Source organism: Pseudophryne corroboree, chromosome 3 (genome assembly GCF_028390025.1).
Source record: "Pseudophryne corroboree isolate aPseCor3 chromosome 3, aPseCor3.hap2, whole genome shotgun sequence".
NCBI lineage: Eukaryota > Metazoa > Chordata > Amphibia > Anura > Myobatrachidae > Pseudophryne > Pseudophryne corroboree.
In genome coordinates this window covers 130317102-130327140 of record NC_086446.1, presented here as the reverse complement: position 1 = coordinate 130327140, position 10039 = coordinate 130317102, and the positions used below count along the sequence as shown (strand labels likewise).

The window sequence follows — 10039 nt, the reverse complement described above, 5'->3', positions numbered from 1 at the left end:
GAAATCAGAGCACTACATTTTGGCCACCGTGCTCGATCCTAGATTTAAAACCTACGTTGGATCTCTCTTTCCGGCAGACACAAGTCTGCAGGGGTTCAAAGAACTGCTGGTGAGAAAATTGTCAAGTCAAGCGGAATGCGACCTGTCAACATCTCCTCCTTCACATTCTCCCACAACTGGGGGTGCGAGGAAAAGGCTACGAATTCCGAGCCCACCCGCTGGCGGTGATGCAGGGCAGTCTGGAGCGACTGCTGATGCTGACATCTGGTCCGGACTGAAGGACCTGCCAACGATTACTGACATGTCGTCTACTGTCACTGCATATGATTCTCTCACCATTGAAAGAATGGAGGAGGATTATATGAGTGACCGCATCCAAGTAGGCACGTCAGTACGTATACTGGCAGGGAAAAGAGGTAATTTGGAGGCCCTTGCACAAACTGGCTTTATTCTACCTAAGTTGCCCTCCCTCCAGTGTGTACTCCGAAAGAGTGTTTAGTGCCGCCGCTCACCTTGTCAGCAATCGGCGTACGAGGTTACTTCCAGAAAATGTGGAGAAGATGATGTTCATTAAAATGAATTATAATCAATTACTCCATGGAGACATTCACCAGCAGCAATTGCCTCCAGAAAGTACACGGGGATCTGAGATGGTGGATTCCAGTGGGGACGAATTAATAATCTGTGAGGAGGGGGATGTACACAGTGAAAGGGGTGATGAATCGGACGATGATGATGAGGTGGACATCTTGCCTCTGTAGAGCCAGTTTGTGCAAGGAGAGATTGATTGCTTCTTTTTTGGTGGGGGCCCAAACCAACCAGTCATTTCAGTCACAGTCGTGTGGCAGACCCTATCGCTGAAATGATGGGTTGGTTAAAGTGTGCATGTCCTGTTTATACAACATAAGGGTGGGTGGGAGGGCCCAAGGACAATTCCATCTTGCACCTCTTTTTTCTTTTTTTCTTCTTTGCGTCATGTGCTGTTTGGGGAGTATTTTTTGGAAGGGCCATCCTGCCTGACACTGCAGTGCCACTCCTAGATGGGCCAGGTGTTTGTGTCGGCCACTAGGGTCGCTTAGCTTACTCACACAGCTACCTCATTGCGCCTCTTTTTTTTCTTCTTTGCGTCATGTGCTGTTTGGGGAGTGTTTTTTGGAAGGGCCATCCTGCGTGACACTGCAGTGCCACTCCTAGATGGGCCAGGTGTTTGTGTCGGCCACTAGGGTCGCTTAGCTTACTCACACAGCTACCTCATTGCGCCTCTTTTTTTTCTTCTTTGCGTCATGTGCTGTTTGGGGAGTATTTTTTGGAAGGGCCATCCTGCGTGACACTGCAGTGCCACTGCTAGATGGGCCAGGTGTTTGTGTCGGCCACTAGGGTCGCTTAGCTTACTCACACAGCTACCTCATTGTGCCTCTTTTTTTTCTTCTTTGCGTCATGTGCTGTTTGGGGAGTATTTTTTGGAAGGGCCATCCTGCGTGACACTGCAGTGCCACTCCTAGATGGGCCAGGTGTTTGTGTCGGCCACTAGGGTCGCTTAGCTTACTCACACAGCTACCTCATTGCGCCTCTTTTTTTTCTTCTTTGCGTCATGTGCTGTTTGGGGAGTATTTTTTGGAAGGGCCATCCTGCGTGACACTGCAGTGCCACTCCTAGATGGGCCAGGTGTTTGTGTCGGCCACTAGGGTCGCTTAGCTTACTCACACAGCTACCTCATTGCGCCTCTTTTTTTTCTTCTTTGCGTCATGTGCTGTTTGGGGAGTATTTTTTGGAAGGGCCATCCTGCGTGACACTGCAGTGCCACTCCTAGATGGGCCAGGTGTTTGTGTCGGCCACTAGGGTCGCTTAGCTTACTCACACAGCTACCTCATTGCGCCTCTTTTTTTTCTTCTTTGCGTCATGTGCTGTTTGGGGAGTATTTTTTGGAAGGGCCATCCTGCGTGACACTGCAGTGCCACTCCTAGATGGGCCAGGTGTTTGTGTCGGCCACTAGGGTCGCTTAGCTTACTCACACAGCTACCTCATTGCGCCTCTTTTTTTTCTTCTTTGCGTCATGTGCTGTTTGGGGAGTATTTTTTGGAAGGGCCATCCTGCCTAACACTGCAGTGCCACTCCTAGATGGGCCAGGTGTTTGTGTCGGCCACTTGGGTCGCTTAGCTTAGCCATCCAGTGACCTCGGTGCAAATTTTAGGACTAAAAATAATATTGTGAGGTGTGAGGTGTTCAGAATAGACTGAAAATGAGTGGAAATTATGGTTATTGAGGTTAATAATACTATGGGATCAAAATGACCCCCAAATTCTATGATTTAAGCTGTTTTTTAGGGTTTTTTGAAAAAAACACCCGAATCCAAAACACACCCGAATCCGACAAAAAAAATTCGGTGAGGTTTTGCCAAAACGCGTTCGAACCCAAAACACGGCCACGGAACCGAACCCAAAACCAAAACACAAAACCCGAAAAATTTCAGGTGCACTTCCCTAATATATATATATATATATATATATAAAATAAAAGCTGATGTAACATTCCTTCATCTTATGTGCTGATCGCTCTGTTTGAGAAAACTCGACAAGATGGTTTCAAATCCCGAAGAGGATTCCGGTTGTTTATTCATTTCCCGCCGCGGACAAAATAAAGTGGAAGTCACCCCCTGTTCTGCACGGGGCCCTGTCACAAATCCAGCAGATCGTATGCAGGAAGCTACATTATTTCTAGTTATGTAACAACGGGTACATTACTTAGACCTGCCATTACATGCGCATGGGTGAGTAGTAGTATTCAAGAATTGGTTGAATACCTTGTCATCCGATATAGATACCCTGGAGAGGTAGGATACCCCTTACGTTGGATCATATCAAGGACACTGCAGCATACTTACGTGAGACTGCAAGGTATATAGGACTCTTGAGTTCACGGGCCAATTTCATGGCAGTCTCGGATAGGAGGGCATTGTGGATTCACCAAGGGAATGCTGATGCTGACTCCAAGAAGAAAGGGAGTCTCTTCCCTATGAAGGTGAAGCCTTGTTTGGTGACGGCCTAGTTAATTTGATCTCAGCAGCTCCCGCAGGTAAGTCAACCTTCTTGCCCTATGTTCCCTCCCAACGGATGAAGACTCATCATTATCTGACGCAGTCATTTCGTCCCAATAGATATGCAAGAAGTTAAGATTACCCTTTCTTTGCAGGTAGAGGAAGGAGTAGAGGGAAGAGGTCTGCCGCCTCTTCAAGATCGCAGGAGCAGAGATCATCCTCTGCTTCTGCCAAATCCACCGCATGATGCTGGTGCTCTCTTGCAGGAGCCCGCACCCATGGGGGCACATCTAAAACTCTTCAGTCAGTTCTGGATTCGTTCGGACCTGGACTCGTGGGTTTTACAAATAGTGTCCCAAGGGTACAAACTGGGGTTTCAAGACGTTCCCCCTCACCGATTGTTCAAATCAGCCTTAGTCAGCAGGGAAAAGGTTTTTATTCAAGCCTCTTCGTGGTCCCGAAGCCGGACGGCTCAGTCAGACCAATCTGAAATCTGAAATCCCTCAATTTCTACCTAAAGAAATTCAATTTCAAGATGGAATCTCTCAGGGCAGTGATCTCCAGTCCGGAGGAAGGAGATTTCATGGTTTTGGTAGACATAAAGGATGCCTACTTACATGTTCCCATTTAGCCTCTGCATCAAGCTACCTGAGGTTTGCAATTCAGGATTGTCATTACCAATTTCAGACGTTGCCGTTTGGTCTGTCCATGGCTCCGAGGATTTTCACCAGGGTGATGGTGGAAATGATGGTTCTCCTTCGCAAGCAAGGAGTCACAATTATCCCGTACTTGGACGATCTCCTGATAAAGGCGAGATCCAGGGACCAGTTGGTGCAAAACATTGCACTCTCCCTGACAGTTCTTCAACAACATGGTTGGCTCCTAAACTTGCCAAAATCACAGTTGGTCCCAATGACGCGGTTGTTGTTTTTGGGAGTGATACTGGACACAGAAGAGATTTTCTTCCAGTGGAAAGGCTCTGGAGATCCACAGTCTGGTCAAACAAATTCTGAAACCAGCAAGAGTGTTAATCCATCAATGCATTCGGTTGCTGGGGAAGATGGTTGCGGCCTACGAGGCCATTCAGTTTGGCAGGTTCCATGCCAGAGTGTTCCAGTGGGACCTGTTGGACAAGTGGTCCGGATACCACCTACACATGCACCGGAGGATAATCCTGTCTTCCAAGACCAGAATCTCACTCCAGTGGTGGCTGCACAGTTCTCACCTCCTAGAAGGGTGACGGTTCGGGATCCAGGACTGGATCCTAGGGACCATGGATGCAACCCTCCGAGGCTGGGGAGCAGTCACACAGGGGGAAAACTTTCAAGGAAGATGGTCAAGTCAGGAAAGTTGTCTCCACATAAATGTTCTGGAGTTAAGGGCCATTTAATAACTGCAGACACAGTACGCACTGGGATGGGTGCCCAGCATCCTCTACGGACTAAGAGAAAAGGATTTACCGGTAGGTATTAAAATCCTATTTTCTCTAATGTCCTAGAGGATGCTGGGGACTCCGTAAGGATTACGGGGATAGACGGGCTCCACAGGAGACATGGGCACTTTAAGAAAGACTTCAGTTCTGGGTGTGCACTGGCTCCTCCCTCTATGCCCCTCCTCCAGACCTCATTTTGATACTGTGCCCAGTGGAGATAGGGTGCTTTTCAGGAGCTCTCCTGAGCTTTCTGACAGAAAGTATTTAGTTAGGTCTTTAATTTTCAGGGAGCACTGCTGGCAACAGATTCCCTGCATCGAGGGACTGAGGGGAGAGAAGCAGCCCTACTCTCTGAGTTGCAAGGTCCTGCTTCTTAGGCTACTGGACACCATTAGCTCCAGAGGGATTGGTACGCAGGAGCTCACCCTCGCCGCCCGTCCCAGAGCCGCGCCGCCGCCCCCTCGCAAAGCCGGAAGATAGAAGCCGGGTAAGTATGAGAAGAAAACACTTCAGAGGCGGCAGAAGACTTCATGATCTTCACTGAGGTAACGCACAGCACTGCAGCTGTGCGCCATTGCTCCCATACACCTCACATACTCCGGTCAATGTATGGGTGCAGGGCGCCCTGGGCAGCAATATAAACCGCTTTTTGGCAAAAATATAACATATTTACAGCTGGGCACTGTATATATGTATGAGCCCCCGCCAATTTTACAGTTTAAGCGGGACAGAAGCCCGCCGCCGAGGGGGCGGGTCTTCTCCCTCTGCACTCACCAGCACCATTTTTTCTCCACAGCACCGTTGAGAGGAAGCTCCCCGGACTCTCCCCTGCTTATACCACGGTAGACAAGAGGGTTGAAAATAGAGGGGGGCACATAATTCAGCGCAAATTACATACAGCAGCGCTACTGGGCAAACATTAAGTTACTGGGTTATTCCTGGGTTATATAGCGCTGGGGTGTGTGCTGGCATACTCTCTCTCTGTTTCTCCAAAGGGCCTTGTGGGAGAACTGTCTTCAGAAAGAGCATTCCCTGTGTGTGTGGTGTGTCGTGTGTCGACATGTCTGAGGAAGAAGGCTATATTAGAGAGGAGCGGGAGCAAATGAATGTGGTATCTCCTCCGACAGCGCCGACACCTGACTGGATGGATATGTGGAATGTTTTAAATGCTAGTGTAAACTCATTGCACAAAAGATTAGACAAGGCTGAAGCTTTGGGACAGTTAGGGTCTCAACCCATGCCTGATCTTATGTCGCAGGGACCGTCAGGGTCTCATAAGCGCCAACTATCCCAGATTGTTGACACAGATACCAACACGGATTCTGACTCCAGTGTCGATTACGATGATGCAAAGTTACAGCCAAAATTGGCAAAATCCATTCGATATATGATTATGGCAATAAAAGATGTTTTGCACATCACAAAGGAACCCCCTGTCCCTGACAAGAGGGTACATATGTACAAGGGAAAGAAGCCTGAGGTAAGCTTTCCCCCCTCACACGAGCTGAACGAGTTATGTGAAAAAGCTTGGGAATCTCCAGATAAAAGACTGCAGATTTCCAAAAGGATTCTCATGGCGTATCCTTTCCCATCAACCGATAGGTTACGATGGGAATCCTCCACTAGGCTGGACAAAGCATTAACACGCTTATCCAAGAAGGTAGCCCTCCCGTCCCAGGATACGGCTACCCTCAAAGATTCTGCTGACCGCAAACAGGAGATTACCCTGAAGTCCATTTATACACATTCAGGTACCTTACTCAGACCGGCAATTGCGTCGGCCTGGGTGTGTAGTGCTGTAGCGGCATGGACGAATACCTTATCTGAGGGGATGGATACCCTAGATAAGGATATTATTTTTTTGACCCTGGGGCATATAAGAGATGCTGTCCTATATATGAGAGATGCTCAAAGAGACATTAGTCTACTGGGTTCTAGAATAAACGCTATGTCGATTTCTGCCAGAAGAGTCCTATGGACACGGCAATGGACAGGTGATGCCGACTCAAAAAGGCATATGGAGGTTTTACCTTACAGGGGTGAGGAATTGTTTGGGGAAGGTCTCTCGGACCTAGTCTCCACAGCTACAGCTGGAAAATAAAATTTTTTACCTTATGTTCCCTCACAGCATAAGAAAGCTTTGCATTATCAAATGCAGTCCTTTCGGTCACAAAGAAACAAGAAAGTGCGAGGTGCGTCCTTTCTTGCCAGAGGTAGGGGCATAGGAAAAAAGCTGCACCACACAGCTAGTTCCCAGGAACAGAAGTCCTCCCCGGCCTCTACAAAATCTACCGCATGACGCTGGGGATCCACTGGCGGAGTCCGGCCCAGTGGGGGCACGTCTTCGGAGTTTCAGCCACATCTGGGTTCACTCCCAGGTGGGTCCCTGGGCAATAGAAATTGTTTCTCAGGGTTACAAGCTGGAATTCGAAGACGTGCCTCCTTGCCGATTTTTAAAATCGGCTCTACCAACTTCTCCCCAGGAAAGGGAGATAGTGTTATATGCAATACAAAAATTGTATCTTCAACAGGTGGTGGTCAAGGTTCCCCTCCTCCAACAAGGAAAGGGATATTACTCGACCATGTTTGTAGTCCCGAAACCGGACGGTTCGGTCAGACCCATATTAAATTTGAAATCCCTGAACCTATACTTGAAAAGGTTCAAATTCAAGATGGAATCGCTAAGAGCGGTCATCGCAAGCCTGGAAGGGGGGATTTTATGGTGTCCCTGGACATAAAGGATGCATACCTTCATGTCCCCATTTATCCATCTCATCAGGCGTTCCTCAGCTTTGCGGTACAGGACTGTCATTACCAATTTCAGACGTTGCCGTTTGGTCTCTCCACGGCCATGAGAATTTTCACCAAGGTAATGGCGGAAATGATGGTGCTCCTGCGCAAGCAAGGTGTCACAATTATCCCGTACTTGGACGATCTCCTCATAAAAGCGAGATCAAGAGAGCAGTTGCTGAACAGCGTATCACTTTCACTGAAAGTGTTACAGCAACACGGCTGGATTCTCAATATCCCGAAGTCGCAGTTGGTTCCTACGACTCGTCTGTCTTTCTTGGGCATGATTCTGGACACGGACCAGAAGAGGGTTTATCTCCCGATAGAAAAGGCCCAGGAACTCATGACTCTTGTCAGGAACCTATTGAAACCAAAACAGGTGCCAGTGCATCACTGCACTCGAGTCCTGGGAAAGATTATGGCATCATACGAGGCCATTCCATTCTGCAGGTTCCATGCGAGGACTTTCCAATGGGACCTACTGGACAAGTGGTCCGGGTCACATTTACAGATGCATCGGTTGATCACCCTGTCCCCCAGGGCCAGGGTATCACTCCTGTGGAGGCTGCAGAGTGCTCATCTTCTCGAGGGACGCAGAGTCGGCATTCAGGGCTGGATCCTGGTGACCACAGATGCAAGCCTCCGAGTTTGGGGAGCAGCCACACAGGGAAGAAATTTCCAAGGTCTTTGGTCAAGTCAAGAGACTTGTCTTCACATCAACATCCTGGAACTAAGGGCCATATACAATGCCCTACATCAAGCGAAGACCTTACTTCGCGACCAACCGGTTCTGATCCAGTCAGACAACGTCACCGAAGTGGCTCATGTAAACCACCAAGGCGGCACAGGGAGCAGAGTGGCAATGGCACAAGCCACCAGAATTCTTCGCTGGGTGGAGAATCACGTAAGCGCACTGTCAGCAGTGTTCATTCCGGGAGTGGACAACTGGGAAGAAGACTTCCTCAGCAGACACGACCTACATCCGGGAGAGTGGGGACTTCATCAGGAAGTCTTTGCACAGATTACAAGTCAGTGGGAACTGCCACAAATAAACATAATGGCGTCCCGCCTCAACAAAAAGCTACAAAAGTATTGCGCAAGGTCAAGAGACCCTCAGGCAGTAGCTGTAGATGCCCTAGTGATACCGTGGGTGTTCCGGTTGGTCTATGTATTTCCTCCTCTTCCTCTCATACCCAAGGTGTTGAGGATAATAAGACAAAGAGGAGTGAGAACAATCCTCATTGTTCCAGATTGGCCACGGAGGACCTGGTATCCGGATCTGCAGGAAATGCTCATAGAAGATCCATGGCCTCTTCCTCTAAGACAGGACCTGTTGTAGCAGGGGCCCTGTCTGTTCCAAGACTTACCGCGGCTGCGTTTGACGGCATGGCGGTTGGACGCCGGATCCTAGCAGTGAAAGGCATTCCGGTTGATGTCATCCCTACGCTGATAAAGGCTAGGAAGGATGTAACGTCAAAACATTATCACCGTATATGGCGAAAATATGTTTCTTGGTGTGAGGCCAGGAATGCTCCTATGGAAGAATTCCATCTGGGCCGTTTCCTTCACTTCCTACAAACTGGAGTGAATTTGGGCCTAAAATTAGGCTCTATTAAGGTCCAGATTTCGGCCTTATCCATTTTCTTTCAAAAAGAATTGGCTTCTCTTCCAGAAGTTCAGACTTTTGTAAAAGGAGTGCTGCATATTTAGCCTCCTTTTGTGCCTCTGGTGGCACCTTGGGACCTTAACGTGGTGTTAAGTTTTCTAAAATCACACTGGTTTGAACCACTTAAAACAGTGGAGTTAAAATATCTCACGTGGAAGGTGGTCATGTTATTAGCCTTGGCTTCGGCTAGGCGAGTGTCGGATTTAGCAGCTTTGTCACATAAAAGCCCATATTTGGTATTACATGTGGATAGAGCGGAATTGCGGACCCGTCCTCAATTCCTACCAAAAGTGGTCTCATCTTTTCATATGAACCAACCTATTGTGGTGCCTGTGGCTACGCGTGACTTGGAGGATTCCGAGTTACTTGATGTGGTCAGGGCTTTGAAAATTTACGTGGCCAGGATGGCTAGAGTCAGGAATACTGAAGCGCTGTTTGTCCTGTATGCAACCAACAAGATTGGTGCCCCTGCTTCAAAGCAGACTATTGCTCGCTGGATTTGTAACACGATTCAGCAAGCGCATTCTACGGCTGGATTGCCGTTACCGAAATCGGTCAAGGCCCATTCCACGAGGAAAGTGGGCTCTTCTTGGGCAGCTGCCCGAGGGGTCTCAGCACTACAGCTGTGTCAAGCTGCTACTTCCCTTTACTTGACAGAGGTGTGCCTGAGCAGCGGCCCTCCCCAGCCCTATCCCAAATCATACTTATTTTGCATAAGAGATACCATGGTCATGAAGATTGTTCTCACAGGGTGAGGTTCAATCATTGCATTCTGGGTATGATGAACCCTGTGATTTCCCCAAATGTGGGAAACTCGACTGCATAATTTGTGGTAGTGGGGGACTGCATTTGTGCTTTCCCCTGGTTGGCTCTGGTATAATTCAGATCTCTTTGTCTCAGGTCTCTCTCCACCCTAGTTTGCTGTCTGTTTCCACTTCTCTTTTCTTTAGCCCCTCCCTTCTATGCCCTTGCGCACTATCCTGACTTCTCCTCCCATCTGCTTACTTTGTGCCTTCCAACGCACAATGCGAACTACAGGTGGTGCTGCAGGGCCTACACCCGTTTATTTGCCTTACAGAGCAGCCCTGGAGCTGTTACAGTGCCCAGCTGCTGCAAG

The 10039-nt window shown here is 48.6% G+C and overlaps 1 non-coding gene across 1 annotated transcript; it reads left to right on the top strand.

Annotated features, from left to right (window-relative positions):
- The first annotated feature begins 9622 nt into the window (after window positions 1–9622).
- Window positions 9623–9786, top strand: LOC134898867 (U1 spliceosomal RNA). Its single transcript, XR_010172555.1, has one exon. It is a non-coding gene; the product is annotated as a U1 spliceosomal RNA (small nuclear RNA).
- Window positions 9787–10039: the final 253 nt, after the last annotated feature.